The following is a 21,514-nucleotide window of genomic DNA, read 5'->3' as shown; positions in this document are numbered from 1 at the left end:
GACACGCACCAGCTGCTCATGCGACCATCCAGCAAGACTCAAATCTGTCAAAATGCTGTGAAAAGTGATGAGATCACTTGTGCTGATTTTGCTTGAAGGAGGAGAGTTAGGGCATTGGGGGAGCATTACGTCAAGTTATCCAACTGAATCAGATCCATCCAGGGCTTCATTTAGTCTGACACTCCCTCAGAGTCAGCATTTCTGTCAGGACTTGAAGACAGTTATAAGAAAGTTTTGAATAGGTTCGGACTTTATTCCTCAGAGCGCAGGAGAATGAGGAGAGATATTATCAGGCGGCACGGTAGCATAAGGTTAACACAATGCATTACAGTACCAGCGACCCAGGATCAATACCTATCGCTGCCTGTAAGGAGGTTGTACATTCATTCCTTGAATGCATGGGCTTCCTCCACATGCTCTGGTTTCCTCCCACAGTCCAAAGGCATACTGCTTGGCAGGTTAATTGGTCATTGTAATTTGTCCCATGATTAGACTCGGATTAATTCAGGGGATTGCTGGGCAGCGTATCTCAGAAGAGCCGATAGGGCCTATTCCGTACTGTATGTCACTAAGTAAATACAATTACAGAGGTATACATGTAACCCTCAGGTTCGGCCGGGGGGTGGGGAGGGGGCGTTAGTCTAGGGAAGACAGTCTTTGGCCTGCCTAATGTGTGAAATCCGTGGTGCAGAACCTCTTGTTTGTGTGGATGCTGTGTGATCTGTTCCCCCGTTACAAAGCAGTACCATGAAATAACAGAAAGTACACCATTTGCAATTAAACAACTTAGTTCTTTAATTCTTAATTTGACTAAAGGGTTAGTAAAGAAAAATATGTAGAAAAGGGGTTATTTTATGAAACAGTCGAATGTGCACGTTGGAGCTCACGGCTTCCCTTCTTCTGATCCTCCATCGATTTCCCCGGGCCTCATCGACACCCGGACCCCACTCCAAGTCCACGTCCTTCTGGTGTCTACGACCTCTCCTTTCTGGTGTCTTTTCTCTTCATCTCTCACCGAACAAAAGACCCAGATCACCTTGTTCTCAGGCACACAACAAGAAAACATGCTCCCTTCATTGGACAGTGCACATTCCAAGGCCCCCGTTATCTTTAGTTGTAACCCAGATACTGCTGCTACAGAGAAGCCGTTATGTTAGCACTGAAACCTTACTAAGCGTTACACTCTCCTCCCACCAAATTTAGTCATGTCCTCATGACGTTGAGATAATTCGCCGACCCTTCCTGCAAAACACGAAGTCCAATCCAGGTGTAAAAGGCAGTGATATAGCTCCCCAACACGGTAGGGGTCACACTCTGTACCCCTGGTGGTACATAGGCCAGCCTATCCGGTAGTCTCTTAATTCTCTGACTCCTTCGTTCTCCCTCACCTAACTCTTCCGGTTCAGACACTACTGGGGATACTTCTGGTCTACCAGGCGAGGCCTCCCCCGGTCTATCACTCGTGCCCACCTGCAACTTGGACCCCTCTGTCCCTTGGCGGAGCCCTGCTTCATCCCTTGTAGGGTCCTGCTGAAACCCAGACTGCCCATAGATTGCCATCACCCCGCCCCAAGTTCACCTGTCTCAGTGTGAGAAGTGTGGAGTTAGCAAAAGGCAGCATATACCACATCCCCATTTCCTCTAAATCAGTATCCCACTCAGGGGTGGGGGCTAGTCTAATCTCTCCTGCTGTTGGTCCTTCAGTCGCCCTGCGTCACTGCAAAGCCCTCTTACTAGGTGTAGGCTCCAGGTCAGGCTCTGAGTCAACCTGTACCACTTGTCCCGGGGCAGCAGGTGGTTCTGATGGAGAATCTTGACAGGCCCATTCCCATCCTCTGGTTTCACCCGGAAAACTGGTAGGTTTGGCATGTGACTCTCCATTACATAGGGCATAGCTGCCCAGCAGTTAGTCAACTTATGCTTCCCAGGTAGCCCCAAGTTCCTTATGAGGACTCGGTCTCCCAGCGTGAGTTGGAAGAACCTAACCTTTTGATCATACCTCCTCTTATTTCCTTGATTCTGCATGGCAGCCGCAACCTCAGCTAATTCATAAGCCCTTTTCAGCTCCCTTCTCATATCAGATAAGTCTTTGGTGGTAGATCTTCCTCGCCAGTCCCAAAACAAAGGTCGATAGGCAACCTTGCCTTGCACCCAAACATCAGTTAATATGGCGAGTACATGGTCCCTTCATTTCGGCTACAGTTGTAGCAATGGACCAGATGTTCTTCTTTCTGATCTCCAAGGTTCTGAGCATGTCTAGCAAGGTCCAATTAAACCTCTCGGGTTGGAGATCACTCAACAGGTGATAAGGAGTAGTCCTTGACTTCACGACTCCGAGCAAGCTCAGTAACTCATGTTTGAGCCTACTCGCGAAATCCCATCCCTGGTCACCATGTATCCACCTGGGAAGGCCATAATAAATTAAATACTTCTCCCATAACAATTTGTCCACCATGGACACCCTCTGATCCTTGGTAGGAAAAGCCTGCGCATAGCTGGTGTAGTCATGTGTGATGACTAAGATATTCACCATGTTGCTGGCAATGGGTTCTTTTGACAGGAAATCCATACACACCAGGTCCAGGAGCCCTTTAATCTGCAAGTGGGACAAAGGAGCTGCCCTCATAGGCAGCATCTTCCTCTGTATGCATCGAATGCACGACTTAGAGTATACTTCAACCTCCGGCTTCATTCGGGGCCAGTAAAACTGGTCTCTGATCAATCCATAGGTCTTTTCAACCCCCAAATGTCCAGAATGATCATGAAGTGACTTCAGCACAATCCTCCAATACTTCTCAGGCAGAACCAGCTGGCAACGCCGAGGTCAGTCAAGGAGGCGTCATAACCCAGTATAGGATCTGGTTCTGCAACTCCAATCTCAGCCATTCTCTCAGTTATGGAGGCACTGCAGTGTGTTTTGTCTTCTCCACTTGGGCCATGTCTCCCTAATCGACCACTGACCAAATGGTACTGATGCCTGGATCATCTCACTGAGCCGCTGCCACTTCCCCAGGACTCAATTCCGGTAACTGTTTTGTCTTCAGAGCAGTCAGGTTACAGTAAACTTGTGGAATGGCGTCATCAGAAGTGCCCAATTGATCTACCGCTCGATCCTGCCCCTCCTTTCCCTCTGCCTTCACCGTGATGACAAACTGACACATGGCCTTTATTCCCGGGGCAGGAACGCTCTCCCACTCTTCGTCCCTGTCCAGCCTTTCATGCACACGTCAGGACAAAGCATCAGCATCAATGTTCCTACTTCCCGGCTGGTACTTCAGGCTGAAATCATAGGCAGACAACACCACCAACCACCGAAGGGCCTCTGGCATCCAATTGCACTGAGGTCAGGATATAAGTTAGGAGGTTGTTGTCAGTCCTCAGCTCAAACTTGGCCCCGTAGAGTTAGTCACTCAGCTTATACACCACCGTCCATTTCAACGCCAGGAATTCCAACTTTTCCATGGTATAGTTTATCTCAGAGGGCAACAGATTCTGGCTGACAAACGCAACAGGTCTCAACCGATGCCCTGATCCTGATACAGTACACCCCCTAAGCCCTCTGTTCTGGCATCCGTATGCAGTACATATGGCAATCAGGGATCTGCAAAAGCCAGCACAGGCGCTTGGGTCAACAGCTCCTTCTCTATAAGGAACCATCTTCCTTATCTCTATTCTGAATAGGTGTCCTTCTATTCTGAGGCTGTGCCCTCTGATCATAGACTCACCCACTCCAGGAAACATCCTCTCTGAATCTGAATCTGCAATATGATCACCTATCATCCAGCAGAAATGCTGGGCAGATGCTTACTCCTTTTTAATATCACACTCTATTTCACTACAAACTAGAATAAAAACTAGGAGGGATAACTAGCGCCAAGGTAAATTAATATACAAGAAAAATAATACAGGACAGTGTTTGTGCAAAAACATCCACTATATCAATACTGAGGGTATCCTTTGTTCAGAATCGACCATGAATATTGTGTCCTAGCTGTCTCCATGTAACTCAACATGCAAACCGGGGCAGTACAAGATGGAGAACAAGCTGTTGTCCATGCAGTGGACTCTCCTTCTCCGCACAGCTGATAAACCCAAAGGAAAGGTAGAGACCACTACAGTTTGTCACGAGTGGCATCACAGGAGTTGCCAGTCAGCGTTGAACTCAATGTTAGAACTGCCTTCGGGACTCCAGCTTTGGAGTTTTCTTGAGGGTTTACTCCTGCAGCCTTTCCCGTAAGTGAGCATAGCCACAAGGCAGCAGAGGTTTGACATCAGAGTTTTCCCTCCTCCTAGGTGAGCTGCCAACCACGGTAGACGAGCTCCATCTGGCCAAAATGACTAGTCTTAATATCATGTCGATATTATTGTTCAATGTATGAACAAGGGCATGTGAACCACTCTGTTCAGTGATGGGGAATGGTGGGGGTCCTAAGTGCTCTTTAATATCTTCACAAATGTGAAACCTACTGTTTCAGATGGGTTCCTTGAACAATCTGCGTTATTTCAGGAAGTCAGCAATTCCCACCCACCAGAGTGGGACTCATTACCTGCTGCTTGCAAAGGCCCGTGAAATAGATTATAATTTCCTTAATTCTGAGTTTAGCCGATATTATCTCTGTCTGAGCTCAATTTCCCACTACTGTGAAAATAAATCAGTTTGAATTGTGTTTCTCATGTTAAAGCACAGACAGAAACAGCTATGTGGTGTTTCTCAGGATAGATTAAACTTTAGAGTTCAGAGATACAGCACGTAACAGGCCCTTCTAGACCACCGAGCCTGTGCTGTCCAATTACACCCACTAACCTGTCCATCTGTGGAACGTGGAATTAAAGTGGAGCAGCCAAAGGGGAGAACTGGTCACAAACAGGGAGAATGTACAAACTCCTTACACGTAGCAGCGGAATTGAAACGGGTCACTGGAGCTATTTTAGCATTACGCTAACTGCTATGCCACAGTGCCGTCCAAATTTAAGATTCTGAAAAGCTTTTCACATAAATGGCTGCAGCATCTGAAAAGAATTCCTTTCTGCTGTGCTTCCATACATCTTTAAGTATAGGAATCATTTGGTAGCAGCTTAGATGCAATTATCCAAAGTTCTGTTTCAAACAATGTTGATTTTTGTCTACTGCTGTAATTGCTTCAAACTTCTGTAGATGTGTGGTGGAGAGTATATTGACTGGTTACATCACTGCCTGGTATGGAAACACAAACACCCTTGTACAGAAAAAGTACAAAAAATGGTGGATACAGCCCAATCTGTTTTATACTTAATATAAAAGAGCAGTTGAAATTGCTGTTATCGTTGGAAACAGCAGACAGAGATGCAATTGAGTTGCAGTCAGGAATGAAAGTGAGTGTGAACAAAATTGCATTGTCTAAGCAGAAACTTGCCTGGCTGACCAAATTGTGTTGCCATTGGGGCAGTGACTCACATTTACAAAGCAAATGCAGGTTTAAAGTTGCAACTTGCAGAAAATGCAACAACAGAGGACACATACATAGAATATGTTGAACATACAAAAGTAAATGGACTGAACAGAGAAGAGAAAAAGATAAAAAGTTCAGATGCAGTATCAAAAGTATCAAAAGGAGTACTAATCTTCATACTGCTGATGAATAATCTGATAATGATAAATGTATCACAGGACTGAGTAGTCTTAAAATTTACAATGTGAAAACTAATAGACAAGCAATATGGCTTACACCAAAATTGACTGGAAAATTAATTAAAATGGACTTCGACACTGGCTTGGCTGTTTCAGTCATTCCACAAAATAAGTTTAAATGGCATTTCAAAGATACTGAACTGAAGCCTGCAGATATCCAACTAAGAACCTATAATGGAGAAAAGATAACTCTTCTGGGAATGACATTTGTAACAGTAAAATACAATAAACAACTTGTATGTGGTAAAAGCAGGAGGGCAGCATTGTGGGGTCACGACTGGCTAAAACAACTAGAACTTGACTGGAGATCCAACCACCATTTGCATGCCACAGCCCCTGCGATAGAATCATCTGAAAGAAAATTAAGAGAGGTACTGATGATGCTCCGGCAATGTTCAAGGATGGCATTGGAAAACTCAAATGTATCAAGGGTAAAATAGTGTTAAAGGAAAATGCCATATCAAAGTTTTACATCGCCCATCCAGTTCCTTATACTATCCGTAATAAAGTGCCCAGTGAGCTAGATCACATGGAGGCTGAAGGAATTCTTTCCAAGACTGAGTAGAGCCCGTGGGCAACATCAGTGCTCTCAGTAGCCGAGAGGAATTTTTCTGTCTCGATTTGTGGTGATGTTAAGATCACCATCAACCCAGTACTTACTGAAAGTAGATTAGTAACCTTTGTGCAGGATAGAGGATATCTTTGCACACTTTTCTCAAGGAAAACATTTCAGCTAAATGGACTTAGTTGAGGCCTACCTACAGATGGAGATGGAAGAAGAGTCCAAAGTGTTTCTCACTTTAAACTCTAACAATGACTTTATCACTATAATACGCTTATTTTTGGAATAGCAGCTGAACTTGTACTCTAGCAGAAAGCTATGGACCAGGTGATACAAAGCTGCCCAGGCATGTAGTTTTACATGGATCACATCATTATTACCTTGAGAATGACAAATAACATCTCCAATATATCAATGCAGTGATAAAAAGATCAGATTATGGGCTCAGAGCATGATACAACTGGTGTGAATTCTTTAACCAAGCATGACATCAACACACAAAGATTACATGAGTGTGCTGAGAAAATTCAAGCAGTGGTGGATGCCCCAAAGCCAAAGGATGCGTCACGGTTGTTTTCCTTTTTAGGATTTGTCAATGACTATAATAGGTTCCTGCCAAACCTGGCTACTGGGCTCTACTCCTTGAACTCATTACTAGAAATGGCAATGGACAAAGCACTGTGAGGTGGCTTTCCAAAGGGTAAAGGAACTGGTGATGTCTGACATTGTACTCGCACATTATGATCCACACCATCCAGTGAAGACTGCTTGTGATGGGTGTAGGTGCAGTCATGTCACGTTATGAGTGATGGAAGTGAGCGCTGCAAACTTTTGCAACATCTTCCTGTAGCACTGCAGAGAAAAAAATTGTGTAGATTGACGGAGAGAACTTCAGTCTGGTTTGGGGAGTAAAACAGTTCAACTAGTACTTGTATGGGAGAGAGTTTACCCTCAATCCAGATCATCAACCACTAGTGTACATTTTCAATCCATAAGAGGTTGTTACACTAATAATAGCAGCATAAATGCAGAGAGAGGCTCTGTTCCATTGAGGACAAAATTACAAGTTCAAATTCAAGAGGACAACTAATCATGGAAATTGTGATAGGTTGTTCTGTTTACCCTTGGAAAAATAAATACCAAAATGTTACAAAAGAGGACACTCAACATGATGAATTCTCCCTATTATGGCACAGATGTTCCAAAGGAAAACCAGCAAAGACCCCACACTGTCTCAGGTCTACATGGCAACCCAAAATGGCTGGAATGTGCAAGAGAAATCTCAGTTCCCCCATCTTTACCAGCACTGGAATGAACGTACTCTTGATGGGGGTTGCCTTATTTGGCAATTGAATGTTGTTGTACCAAGTTATGGGGTATCTTCATGCCAGTCATCAAGATGCGGTCAAAATAAAAGTGTTGGCTTGAAGCTTTATCTGGAGGCCTGGAAAAAATCACCATATTGAATAACTTTCAATGCACTGTTTGGGATGCCAATACATCCAGAAGAAAGGTGTCCACAGCTCTCAGAACCACTTGCTCCAGTACCAGATTCAACTCCTACAACCTCAGTAGAGGATGCCCTAGAACCTGAGATTGTTTAACAGCCACAAATCTCACCTGTCATGCAGAGTGAAATCCCTGGCCAGGAAAGACATTATCCCACAAGCGTAAGAGATCCTCCATGGTGATTAAATCTTTAAACCTCAATGGGACAATTTAAAATATAGTCTGCTGTATATATAAGTTGAGATACATTTTATATTGAGTTGAAGTTTATACACAACACTTCTCTGTGTTAAGCTATTTAATATTTCAGTAATATTTGAGTAATGTTGTTAATATATTGTTTAATCGAGCATTCTTTGTATGTTTAAATAATTTATTTTGGGTTATATGTTAAAGTACACAAATGGCATATGTCATCACACTAGCACATCATATGCACACATCTTGCTAAAGAAAAAAATGACACTTGAGTACACACATTTATCCTGGTCTCCCCATGTTTCTCTTTTGATTAATTACTGGAGTTACAAAACGTAACATAGTCCATGACCGGTAAAGCCCAAACCTCCCCTCACTTTTGAGCATGGAGCTCTGTTGCCGGAAAACAACATCTATCATCCAGAACCCCCACTATCTAGACCACCCTCTCTTCTCACTGCTACCAGTAGGAAGGAGGTGGAGGATTCTCACAACATACGCCACCAGGTTCAGGAAACCTTATTACCCCTCACCATCAGGCTCTTGAACCAGAGGGGGTAACTTCATTCACCCCAACACCGAAACGTTCCCACATCTTATCCACCACGGGCACAGCCCTCTCCATCATGGAGGACAATTTCAAGAGATGGTGCCTCAGGAAGGTCCTCACCATCTGGGACATGCCCACGTCTCATTACCACCATTAAGGATGAAATACAGAAGCCTAAAGACCTACACTTCACAACTTAGGTACAACTTCTTCCCCTCTGCCATCAGCTTTCTGAATGGCGTATGAACTCATGAATACTACCACGAAATTCCTCTTTTGCACTCGGATTTATTTGTTGTAAATTATAGCTTTTTTCGTTCTGCCACAAAACAATAATTTTTACGATATATGTCAGCGATAATAAATCTGATTCTAATTCTAATTCTGATTCCAACTTTGAACCTGGTCAGCCTTATTCCTTTGGGTGTTGTCTTCTGTTCTGCAGACTTCTGCTAAGGAATGAAACTCCTAGAATTTTAGTCTTAAGTTGCAGTTTATTCCAAGGTATGTTGCAGAAGCAGGGACTGGACAGAGTTGACACAGTGTAGGGATTCTGCACTTTAGTAGGAAGAGTGAAGGCGTAGATTTCTTATAGAGGGGCGCTGGTGAGTGGACCCAAATGCAAGACACAGACACTGAAGTACTAGGAACAGGAGTGTCAAGACAGCAAGGGAAGTGGGGAAGAAACAACACTAGACAAGACACAGGCCCTGAACAAGACTAGGATACAGGACCTGGGCTAGGACTAGACTAGGAAAGTGGGACCTGGACAAGGAACTAGCAACTTGGAATCTGGACAAGGACTCCGAGCCAAAGACTGGACAGGGACCCGGAGCCTGGGTCTTGACTCGGGCTCGGACTTGGATCTAGGGGAAGACAAGATGTAGCAAGGCAACAGGACTGGACATGGTAGCAGGACACCGGACCAGAAATGGATGAGGACACGAAGCTCAGACTTGCTCTTGGGAGACAGGAATGCAGAACACAGAGCCTTGGTCTTGGGAGACAGGAACACAGAACAGAGATGGTTTCCAACACTAGGTTGCGGCAAATGGTCGGACCTACCTAGCGAAGGCATGTACACAGAGATGGTTCCCAACACTGGGTAGCGGCAAACAGCCGGACCTACCCAGCAAAGGCGTGAACACAGAGACAGATCAAAACAATGGAAGACAGTTCCTTAACTAGCCACAGCAAGGCTCCTGTCTTGCTCCAGCGGTAGAACTTGACGGCAAGAATAGGTGAGGACGCAGGCAAGGCTTCAGGCAAAAGGTAGCAGGCAAGGCCTCAGGCAAAGCTACAGCCAAGGGCTACAGGGGGAAGGGAACTGTCCAGCAACTGAAGCTGAACCTAGGAGCTGTTTATATAGCCAGCCCAAAATGAGAATCATGTGCCTCAATTAAGGCACCAACAGAACAAGAGAAAACCGGAAAACCTGGAAGGAGGATCGATGAACCGGACCGTGAACCGGATTGTGGACTTCATGGACTGGACCATGACAAGACTATTTTGAATCTGGATGGTATGTAGCCTCCCTTGTGCCAGAATGAGCAATATCCTGGACTGTGTCCATGGCATTCCCTGATTGTTAGATTTTAGAGACTCAATCAGCGGCAGGAGCAGAGCACTTTGTCAAGTTGACTCACAGGTTAGTGAAGCTTGTATAAAAGGTGAGCTTCTTGGGCTTTCGGACTTTCTGGAGACCCAAACAGCAGTGGGAGCAAAGCACTGTGAATTAAATAAAAGTACAGAAGGGACAATGGGCGGTCATTGTTGGGAGTAGGCCAATGGTGAGTGTAGGACTGTTAGGCTTTGACTCAAGAGGCTTTGACGAGAGGAGGCTGAGGCCAAAGACTCAAGTTAGAAGGGTTAGATTTTCCTTTCATTATAGCTGATTTGGTCTTGGTTGCCCGTTGTACAGTGCAGGCAGGGTGACAGATGTAGCGGTGGAATGCTCCTCCTGTAGGATGTGAGAATTCATGGGAAGTGATGGTCTCCCTGATGACTACATCTGTGGGAAGTGCAGCCAACTCCAGATCCCGAAAGACCGCATTAAGGAGCCAGAGCTGGAGTTGGATGAACCAAGAATCATCTGAGAGGCAGAGCAGTTGATAGATATGACTTTTGAGCTGGTGGCTACACCCAGAGTGCAGAGTTTGGAGAGTAGGTGGGTGAACACCAAGAGAGATGAAGGAAGAAGGAAGTTAGTGCAGGGTCCTCCTGTGGCCATTCCCCTAAGCAACAAGTATACCCCTCTGGATACTGCTGAGGGGAATGACCTATCTGGGCAAGGCTGCAGGAACCAGACCAATAGCACTGTGGTTGGCTGAAGGGAGGGTAGGGTGAAGTTAGGTGGAGCAATAGTCATGGGGAACTTGATGGTTTAGGAAGTTAGACAGGTGGCTGAAGAGCAGGACCTCCAAGGTGGTGATCTCCAGATTACTCCCAGTGCCACAATCTAGGTAAGTTTAGAACAGGAAGACAGTGCAGATGAACGAGTGACTCGGGAAATGGTGCAGGGGTCAGGGTTTCAAGTTCTTGGATCATTGGAACCTTTTCTGGGGAAGGAGTGAGCTGTACAAGTGGGACAGGTTGCACCTGGACCAATATCCTGGGAGGGAGGTTTGCTAACGCTACTGGCAAGGGGTTAAACTAGATTTACAGGGGCGTGGGAACCGAAGTAAAGTGGCAAAGGATGGGGTGGTTGGTGCACAAGTAGAGACAACTTGTAGGGAGTTTGTGATAAAAGGATAACTAGATGATAGAGCAAAGGTGCACTCAGCCTGATGGTTTGAGATGTGCTTATTTTAATGCAAGGAGATTCATAAACAAGGCAGATGAAGTTAGAACTTGGATCAATAGATTGGACTATGACATTGTAGCTATTACAGAGACTTGGATGTCTCAGGGACAGGAATGGCTGCTGAGTATGCTGGGCTTTAAATGTTTCAAAAAGGACGGGGAGGGAGTGGCATTGCTAATCAGGGATAGTATCACAACTGCGGAAAAGGAGGACATCATGGAGTCATTGTGGGTGGAAGTCAGAAACAGGAAGGGGGTAATAACTCTACTGCGTGTTTTTTATAGATCCCCCAATAGTAACAGAGACATTGAAGAGCAGATAGGGAGGCAGATTCTGGAATGGTGCAATAATAATAAAGTTGTTGTGATGGGTGATTTTAACTTTCCTAATATTGACTGGCATCTCCTTAGAGCAAAAGGTTTAGATGGAGTGGAGTTTGTTAGGTGTGTTCAGGAAGGTTTCCTGATGCAATATGTAGATAAGCCAACTAGAGGGGAAGTTATACTTGATCTGGTATTGGGAAATGAACCTGGTCAGGTGTCATATCTCTCAGTGGGAGAGCATTTTGGAGGCAGTGATCACAACTCTATCTCCTTTACCATAGTGCTGGAGAGGGATAGGAGCAGACAATTTGGTAATAGAGATGGGGGAAATATGATGCTATTAGGCAGGATCTTGGGAACATAAATTGGGAACAGATGTTCTCAGGGAACATTTGCATGGAGTTCAGCATAGGTATATTCCACTGAGGCAGGGAAAGGATGGTAGGGTAAAAGAACCATGGTGTACAAAGGATGTAGAAAATCTAGTTAATAAGAAAAGAAAAGCTTACGAAATGTTCAAGAAACTAGGTACTGTTAGAGCTCTAGAAAATTACTAGAGTGCCAGGAAGGAGCTCAAGAATGAAATTAGGAAAGCTAAAAGGGGCCATGAGAAGGCCTCAGTGAGTAGCATTAAGGAAAACCCCAAGGTATTCTACAACAATGTGAAGAGCAAGAGGATAGGACCAATCAGGAACGATAGTGGAAACATTTGCATGGAGCCAGAGGAGGTAGTGGAGGTACTTAATGAATACTTGGCTTCAGTATTCACCAGTGAAAAGGACCTTGGCAATTGTTGGGATGACTTACAGTGGACTGAAATGCTTGAGCTTATAAAGATTAAGAAAGAGGATCTGCTGGAGCTTTTGAACTTATTAAGTTAGGTGAGTTGCCGGGGCTGGATGAGATATACCCCAAGCTACTGTAAGAAGTGAGGGAGGAGATTGCGGAGCGTCTGGCAATGTTCTTTGCATCATCAATTAGGATGGGAGAAGTACTGCAGGACTGGAGCATTGTTCCTTTGTTCAAGAAAGGGAGCAGAGATAACCCAGGAAATTATAGACCAGTGAGTCTGACTTCAGTGGTGGGCAAGTTGTTGGAGAAGATCCTGAGAGGCAGGATTTTTAAGTATTTGGAGAGGCATCATTTGATTAGGGATAGTCAGCATGGCTTTGACAAGAGCACATTGTGCATTATGAGCCTAAATGAATTCTTAGAGGATGTAACAAAGCACATTGGTGAATGTAGAGCAGTGGATGTCATGTATATGGATTTTAGTAAGGCATTTGATAAGATTCCCCATGCCAGGATCATTCAGAAAGTAAGGAGGTATGGGATCCAAGGAGACCTTGCTTTGTGGATCTAGAATTGGCTTGCCCACAGAAGGCAAAGGGTGGCTGTAGATCAAGGGTCCCCAACCTTTTTGGCACCATGGACCGGTTTAATATTGACAATATTCTTGCGGACCGGCTGACCCGGTGGTGTGGGGGAGACGGGGTTCAAGTAGGGTTAAACTCACCTCAACATGTCTTTTACAGTTAGGGTTGCCAATTTTCTCACTCCCAAATAAGGGTCAAAAGTAGCAGTCAAATCCTGGGACACTTTACCCCAGGAAAGACTACCATGACCATGAAGCCTTGCACGGGCACCTGTGTGCGCATGTGTGACGTGCGCATGTGATGTGTGCATGCGCATACGTGCCAATTTTTCTTTCCCCCACAAATCTGTTTTGCCTTCATCTTCCCGACTATACAGTACATACATTATTTCTACTTTATATAGGCTGTGTATTTATCATATCATTCCTGCTTTTACTATACGTTAGTGTTATTTATTTTCGATTTTATGTGTTATTTGATATGATTTGTTAAGTTATTTTTTGGGTTGGAATGCTCAAAAATTTTTCTCATATGAATTAATGGTACAGTAATTGCTTCTTCGCTTCACACCATTTCAGCACGAAAGGTTTCATAGAAACGCTCTATCTTCGAAGGGGAAATATGGGACAAACCAATTTAGTCCAATATACGGGATGTCCCAGCAAATACGAGACAGTTGGCAACTGTATGTTGAAGTTCAACGGTGCATAACAGGAAATGAGGAAAGGTTCAGCTGACTCATATCGTTTCCTCACTGCCTGGTAGCAGATGCTCTGCGGCCCGATAGTTGGGGACTGCTGCTGTAGATGGTTCATATTCTGCAATGATGGTCGGTGACCAGTGGTGTTCCGCAGGGATCTATTCTGGGACCCCTCCTCTTTGTGATTTTTATAAACTACCTGGATGCGGTAGTAAAAGGGTGGGTTAGTAAGTTTGCTGATGACACAGTTGGGGCTGTCATGGATAGCCTGGAGGGTTGCCAAAGATTACAATGGGTCATTGATAGGATGCAGGACTGTGTGAGAAGTGGCAGATGGAGTTCAGCCCAGATAAGTGTGAAATAATTTATTTTGGTAGGCCAAATATGATGACAGAATATAGTATTAATGGTAAGACTTGACAATGTGGAGGATGAGAGAGATCTTGGGGCCTGTGTCCATAGGGCTATCAAAGCTGCCGTGCAGGTTGACAGTGTTGTTAAGAAGGCATATGGTGTGTTGGCCTTCATCAACCATGGAATTGAGTTTAAGAGCTGTGAGGTAATGTTACAGATATATAAAAACTTAGTCAGACCCCATTTGGAGTACTGTATTCAGTTCTAGTCACCTCATTATGGGAAGGATGTGGATACTATAGGGAGAGTGCAGAAGAGATTCACAAGGATATTACTTGGATTGGGGAGCATACATTATGAGACTAGGTTGAGTGAATTCAGCCTTTTCTCCTTGGAGCAACAGAGGATGAGAGGTGACCTGATAGAGGTGCAAAAGATGATGAGAGGCATTGATTGTGTGGCGAGCCAGAGAATTTTTTCTGGAGATGAAATGGCTTACATGAGCAGGCATTGTTTTAAGGTGCTTTGGAAGTAGGTACAAGGGGAATGACAGAGGTAAGTTTTTCACACAGAGAGTGGTGGGTGCATGGAATGCACTGCCAGTGTTGGTAGTAGAGGTGGATACAATAGAGTCTTTTGATAGACTCTTAGAGCTTACATGGAGCTTAAAAAAATAGAGGGCCATGCAGTGGGGAAAATCTAGGCAGTTTCTGGAGTGGGTTACATGGTCGGCACAACACTGTGGGCCGAAGGGCCTGTAACATGCTGTAGTTTTCTATGTTCTATGTAGCTTCAGGGTACTTGGCAGCACGTGATAAAATAGGCTTTAGTCAGCATGGCTTCCTCAAGGTAAAATCTTGCCTGACAAATCTGCTGGAATTCTTTGAAGAAATAATAAGGAGGACAGATAGAGGAGAATCAGTTGATGTTGTGTACTTGGATCTTCAGAAGACCTTTGACAAGTTGCCACACATAAGGCTGCTTAACAAGTTACAGGAAAGATGGTATTCCAGAATGTTATTACAGGAAGGATTCTGGCATAGATAAAACAGTCGCTGATTGGCAGGAGTCAAAGAGTGGGAATAAAGAGAACGTTTTTTGATTTGGCTGCCAGTGACTAGTGATGTTCCACAGGGGTCTGTGTTGGGACTGATTCTTTTTATGTTATATGTTAATGATTTGGATGGTAGAATTGATGGTCTTGTTGCAAAGATTGCAGACAATAAGAAGATAGTTTTGAAGAAGTAGAGAGGCTAACAGAAGGACTTAGACAGATTGGGAGAATGGCCAAAGGAATGACAGATGGAATACTGTGTCAGGAAGTGTATGGTCATTCTCTTTAGTAAAAGAAATGAAGGGTTGACTGTTTTCTAAATGGTGAGAAAATACAAAAATCTGACATGCAGAGGCACTTGAAATCCTTGTGCAGGATTCACTAAAGGTTAACTTGCAGGTTGAGTCTGTGGTGAGGGAGACAAATGCGATGTTAGCATTCATTTCCAGAGGACTAGAATATAAAAGCAAGGATGTAATGTTGAGACTTTATAAAACACTAGTGAGGACTCACTTTGAGTATTGTGAGTGGGTTCTGGCCCCTTATTTTAGAAAGGATGTGCTGAAACTGAAAAGGATTCAAAGGAGGTTCATGAAAATTATCTCTAGGAAGAGGTACAGTCACGTTTCGGGCCAAGACCCTTCATTAGGACTTACAGCATCTGCAGATTTCCTCGTGTTTGCATCATGAAAATTATGCCCAGATTGAACAGTTTGTCATATGAAAGCATTTGATGGCTCTGGGCTTGCATTCACTGGAATTCAGAAATATGATGGGTGACCTAATTGAAACCTACCAAATGGAGAAAGGCCTTGATAGAGTGGCTGTGGAGAGGATGTTTCCTATGGTGGGAGAGTCTAAGACCAGAGAACACAGGGTCATCCTTTTAGAATGGAGATGAGGAGGAATTTATTTAGCCAGAGAATGGTGAATTTGTGGAATTCTTTGTCACAGGTGGCTGTGGAGGCCAGGTATTTATTTATATTTAAGGCAGAGGGTGATGGATTTAACTTGGCTTTTTTTGACACTGAACAACAGAAAAAAAGATTCTTTCATTTCAAAGTGATCTAAACTAATTACAAATACAAAACACAAAATAATTGATTAAAATAATCCTTTACTATGACACACCAAATCATCACTGATGCAGCCAATTGGCTTTAGAAGGCACATAATTAATTAATTAGAGATCTGTTTATGGAGACCTCTGTGCAGTCAAAGTGTTTCAAATGATTATAGTAAATATACACCTGTATCTGAAAGCTCTAACTGCTGGTGAGTCAGTATCCTGGCAAAAACTACATCATGAAGACAAAAGAACACTCCAACCAACCCTGCAAAGAGGTTATTGAAAAGCACAAGTCAGAAGATGGATACAAGAAAATTTCTAAATCACTGAATATCTGTTGGAGTATAGTTAAGTCAATCATCAAAAAATGGAAAGAATATGGTACAGCTGTAAATCTGCCTAGAGCAGGCCGTCCTCGAAAACTGAGTGACCGTGCATGAAGGACACTAGTGAGCAAGGCCGCCAAGAGACCTATGACGACTCCAAAGGAGTTACAAGCTTCAGTGGCTGAGATGGGAGAGACTGCGAATACACCAATTGTTGCCTGGGTGCTTCACCAGTCACAGTTTTACGGGAGAGTGGCAAAGTGAAAGCCACAGTTGAAGAAAAAACTCACATGAAATCTCAGCTAGAGTTTGCCAGAAGTCATGTGGGAGACTCTGAAGTAAACTGGAATAGGGTTCTATGACCTGATGAAACCAAAAATGAGCTTTTCAGGCTCAGACTATGATATGTTTTGTGTACTGTATATTATTTCCAGAGTTTCTATTCTCTTCATGACTTTGTCTCTTTTCTGTTCTAAAATCGTAAACATTATTCACCTTTTTGTTTCATTCTTAAGGTCAATTTTAGGAGCTTCTCTCTCTTTCTCATTATCATTGATTTCACCTTCTGCCTCTTAATTTCAATCAATACTCCTAAATTTGCCTGATTTCCTTCATCAAGTACAGCCTGTAATTTCACTTTTAAATGTGCAATCAGAGCTCTATTGTCAGCTTACCTGTGGTTAGTTATCAATTCTCTACTCATCTTTCAGCTCAGTTTAAGGTATTCACACTGCCTAATGATGTTTAGCATGTATGGTAAGTAGGAATCAGACTCAGCTTTATTATTTCTGACATAATGAGGGGTATGGATAGGGGAGATGCAAGCTGGGTTTTTTTCTACAAACGTTAGGTAAGACTTGAACTAAAGATTAAGTTGGTGAAGGTCAATGGGATCTCCAACCTGATAGCATAAAGATTGACTTCTTTAACTTCCGTTAATGCACCTCCTCCCCTTCTTACCCCACCCATTTATTTATTTATTTAGTTTTCCCCCTTTCTCTCTCTTTTTTCTCCCTCTGTCCCTCTCACTATATCTTCCTCTGATGCTCCCCTCCCCTTTCTCTCACCCTAGGCCTCCCATCCCATGATCATCTCCCTTCTCCAGCCTTGTATCCCTTTGGCCAATCAACTTTCCAGCTCTGAGCTTCATCCCTCCCCCTCCTGTCTCCTCCTATCATTTCAGATCTCACACCCCCACCCCCATTTTCAAATCTCTTACTATCTCTTCTTTCAGTTAGTCCTGATGAAGGGTCTCAGCCCGAAACATCGACTGTACCTCTTCCTATCGATCCTGCCTGGCCTGCTGTGTTCCACCAGCATTTTGTGTGTTGCATCAATGGGACTTGACAGGTTAGTAGTTCAGTATGGACTAGAGGGACCAAAGGGCCTGATTTATGTTGTAATATTCTACGACTATATGACTCCCTGATTATTTTTTGTTTTGTGGAAGCAATACATAAAATATTACATTAAATCATAATAAGAAATATATTGTTATCATCATCATGTGCCATGTTGTATTATGTGGGCGATCATGGTTTGGGCCATAATTGTTCTTGGCAAATTTTTCTACAGAACTGGTTTGCCATTTCCATTCTATTTTCTGAGCAGTGTCTTTACAAGATGGGTGACCCCAGCCACCATCAATACTCTTCAAAGATTGTTTGCCTGGTGTCAGTGGTCGCATAACCGGGAGGTGTGATGGGCTCCAGCTGCTCATACGACCATCCAGCACCTGTCCCCATGGCTTCGTGTGACCCTGATCGGGAGGGCTAATCAGGTGCTACACCTTCCCGAAGGGTGACCTGCTGGCTAGAGGAGGGAAGGAGTGTCTTACACTTTGGATACTGTTGGGGGAATTGATCAAGCAGAAGAAAGTCACAGCACTCAGGTCTCTGGCACTGAGTGTGGCTCTGTGACTCAGAAGGGAAAGGAGGAAAAGAGGTGAGCTGTGATTATAGGGGATTCGATAGTGAGGGGAACAGGAGGGAGTTTGTTCGATGAGAATGAGATTCCCAGATAGTATGTTACCTCCTGGGTGCCTGGGTCTGGGACATATTGGGCCAATTCCTCAGCATTCTTAAGTGGGTGTGGGATGCCAGAGGTCATGGTCCATGTAGGACCCAATGGCATAGGTAGAGTGACAAACATGACAAAATCTGTAGATGTTGGAAATCCAAAGCAACACAGACACAAAATGCTGGAGGAACTCAACAGGCCAGACAGCATCTATGGAAAAGAGGAAGCAGTCAACATTTCAGGCTGAGGTCCAAAGGGTCCATGGACGCTCCCTGGTCTGCTGAGGTCCTGCAGCATGTTGTGTGTGTTGCTTAGGCAGAAACAGTAACGAGGTTCTGCAGAGAGAGTTCAGGAAGTTAGGTGCGAAGTTAAAGGGCAGGACCTCCAGGGTTGTGATCTCAGAATTGTTACCTGTGCCATGTACTATTAAGACTGGAAATAGGAAGATCATACAGTTTAACACATAGCTAAGGAGATGGTGTAGGGGGGAGCGCATAAGAATTTTGGATCATTAGGCTCTCTTCCAGGGAAGGTGGGACCTGTACAGAAGAGACAGTTGCACCTGAATTGGAGGGGGACTTTTAAGCTTGCAGGAAGGTTTTGCTAGTACTGAATGGGAGACGGGAGGTGGTGTTTAAACTAGAGTTGCAGGTGGACTAGGAACCAGAGGTGCTAGAACAGATAGTGGAGAGGTTGTGGAGTCAGATATTGTTAAGACCTCTCACAAAGTCAGGAATCAAAAGGTTGAGCATGATGCAAGTAATGTTCTGAGCTGTGTACATTTCAATGCACAAAGTATTGTAGGAAAGGCAGATGAGCTCAAGCATGGATCAACATCTGGTATTGTGATATTGTAGCCATTAGTGAGACTTGCTTGCAGGAGAGGCAGGACTAGCAGCTCAATATTCTGGGGTTCTGTGGTGGATAAGAGGTTGATTTCAACATTTAAGAGAAATTTAAATATTGGAAGTGGTGTGGAGGCCTCTGGTCGGTGTAAGTCAATGAGACTAGGCAGGTTAATGGTTCAGCATAGAGTAGGTGGGCTGAAAGGTCTGTTTATATAACTGGATGACGCTATGAAATCACCCCTTAGGTTACTAAGCTCCAAGGATTGAGGTTTAAAGGGATGCTTGTTAGTACACTGAAGGAGTTTGAAGCAACATATGATGGAATACGCTGCTTGTGTATTAATACATAGTGACAAAATCCAATGGACAGGACAATATGATTTTACTTCAGAGAGCAGTGCTGCCCTCTAAAGGATCTGTGGGAGTTCTACCAATGGTTGATGGATCTGGCTACTACTGTGGGGTGAGAAAATTTTTAAAGAGTCATGGAAAATTAGAATGTTCTAATAATGCATGTCAGGAAATTACAGGAAATCTTTAAAAGTATTTATAAATTCTGTGAAAAATATACCAGACTTGGATGATTGTGTTCAGTTCTGGTTGCTTCATTATAGGAAGGACTTGGAAGCTTTAGAGAGAGGGCAAAGGAGATTTTACAAGGATGCTGCCTGAATTTGAGAGAATCTCGTATGAGCGTGAGTTGATGGAAGCAAAGGTTCAGAGTTTGAGGTTGGACAGAAGGAGGATGTGAGTTGATTTGGTGGATGTGTAGAAGATGATAAGAGGCATAGATAATGGGCACAGCTAGAGTTACTTTCCCAGGATGGAAATGACTAACATGAAGCTTCATAAATCTAAGGTGATTGGAGAAAAATAAAAGGGGATGACAGAGGAAGTGTTTTCACACACAAATTGCTGGGTGAGTGGAACACGCTATGAGGGTTGGTAGTAAAGGCAGCTACAGTAGGGACATTTAACAGACTGTGAAAAAGACACAAAGATGAAAGAAGATCGGGAACTATGTGGGAGGGAAGGGTTAGATTAATTTTAGAAAACCGCATTGTGGGCTGAAAGGCCTGGACTATACAGTAGTTCTAAGCTCTATACAGGAAAAAAGCAGCAATACCTTTAAGGTGGCATGGGTCATGGACTTTCTCACAGACGGACCACAGCGAGTTAGAATTGGTAAACACACCTCCACCATCCTCATCTTAAAAACAGGCACCCTGCAGGACTGTGTGCTGAGCCCTATGCTCTACACACTCTTCACACATGACTGCACCCCCATCTACACCTCCAACTCCATAATTAAATTTGTGGACGATACCACAGTGGTTGGCCTGATCTCGGACGAGGATGAAACAGCCTACAGGCTTGAAGTGGATCATCTGACCGAGTGGTGTAAGGACAACGACCTGGTCCTTAACACTTCTAAAACAAAAGAGATGATCATTGACTTCAGGAGATCAAAGGATAGAGTACACACCACCCTCCATATACATGGAGAGGAAGTGGAAAGTGTGGAAAACCTGAAGTTCCTTGGAGTTATGTTGTCAAAACAGCTGACATGGACCACCAACACCTCGCTGCTTGTAAAAAAGGCACAGCAAAGGCTCTCCTTCCTCAAAGCTGAAACAGGCCAAACTCCCACAAAAACTGTTGCTTAACTTCCACAGAAGCACAATTGAAACCACCCTGACCAACAGCGCCACAGTGTGGTGTGCCGGCTGCACAGCCGCTGAGCGACAAGACCTGCATCGCATGGTGAAGGCGGCCCAGCGAATTGTCAGGATGGAGCTCCCAGGACTGGACACCATCTATTCCAGCAGACTCAGGAGGAAAGCAATCAGCATAACCAGAGACACCACACACCCCGACCACTCCCTGTTTGACCCGCTGCCCTCCAGCAAAAGGTTCAGGACACTAAAAGCCAGAACAAATAGACTGAGGAACAGTTTCTATCCCAGTGCCGTGGCCTCCATCACACCACTCCCACAGAACAATGACTGAAACTGTGAGCACACACATGCACACACAAAGACTCAAATACTTGCACTAACGGCACTTTGTGCATTACTGTGATATTCTGGTGCTGCTGCAGCTTATTGTCTGCTACTTATCTGCTTAATACTGTTTCTCTATTACTGTCTTGTTT

The sequence above is a fragment of the Mobula birostris genome, chromosome 15 (genome assembly GCF_030028105.1).
Source record: "Mobula birostris isolate sMobBir1 chromosome 15, sMobBir1.hap1, whole genome shotgun sequence".
NCBI lineage: Eukaryota > Metazoa > Chordata > Chondrichthyes > Myliobatiformes > Myliobatidae > Mobula > Mobula birostris.
This window is presented reverse-complemented; position numbering follows the sequence as displayed.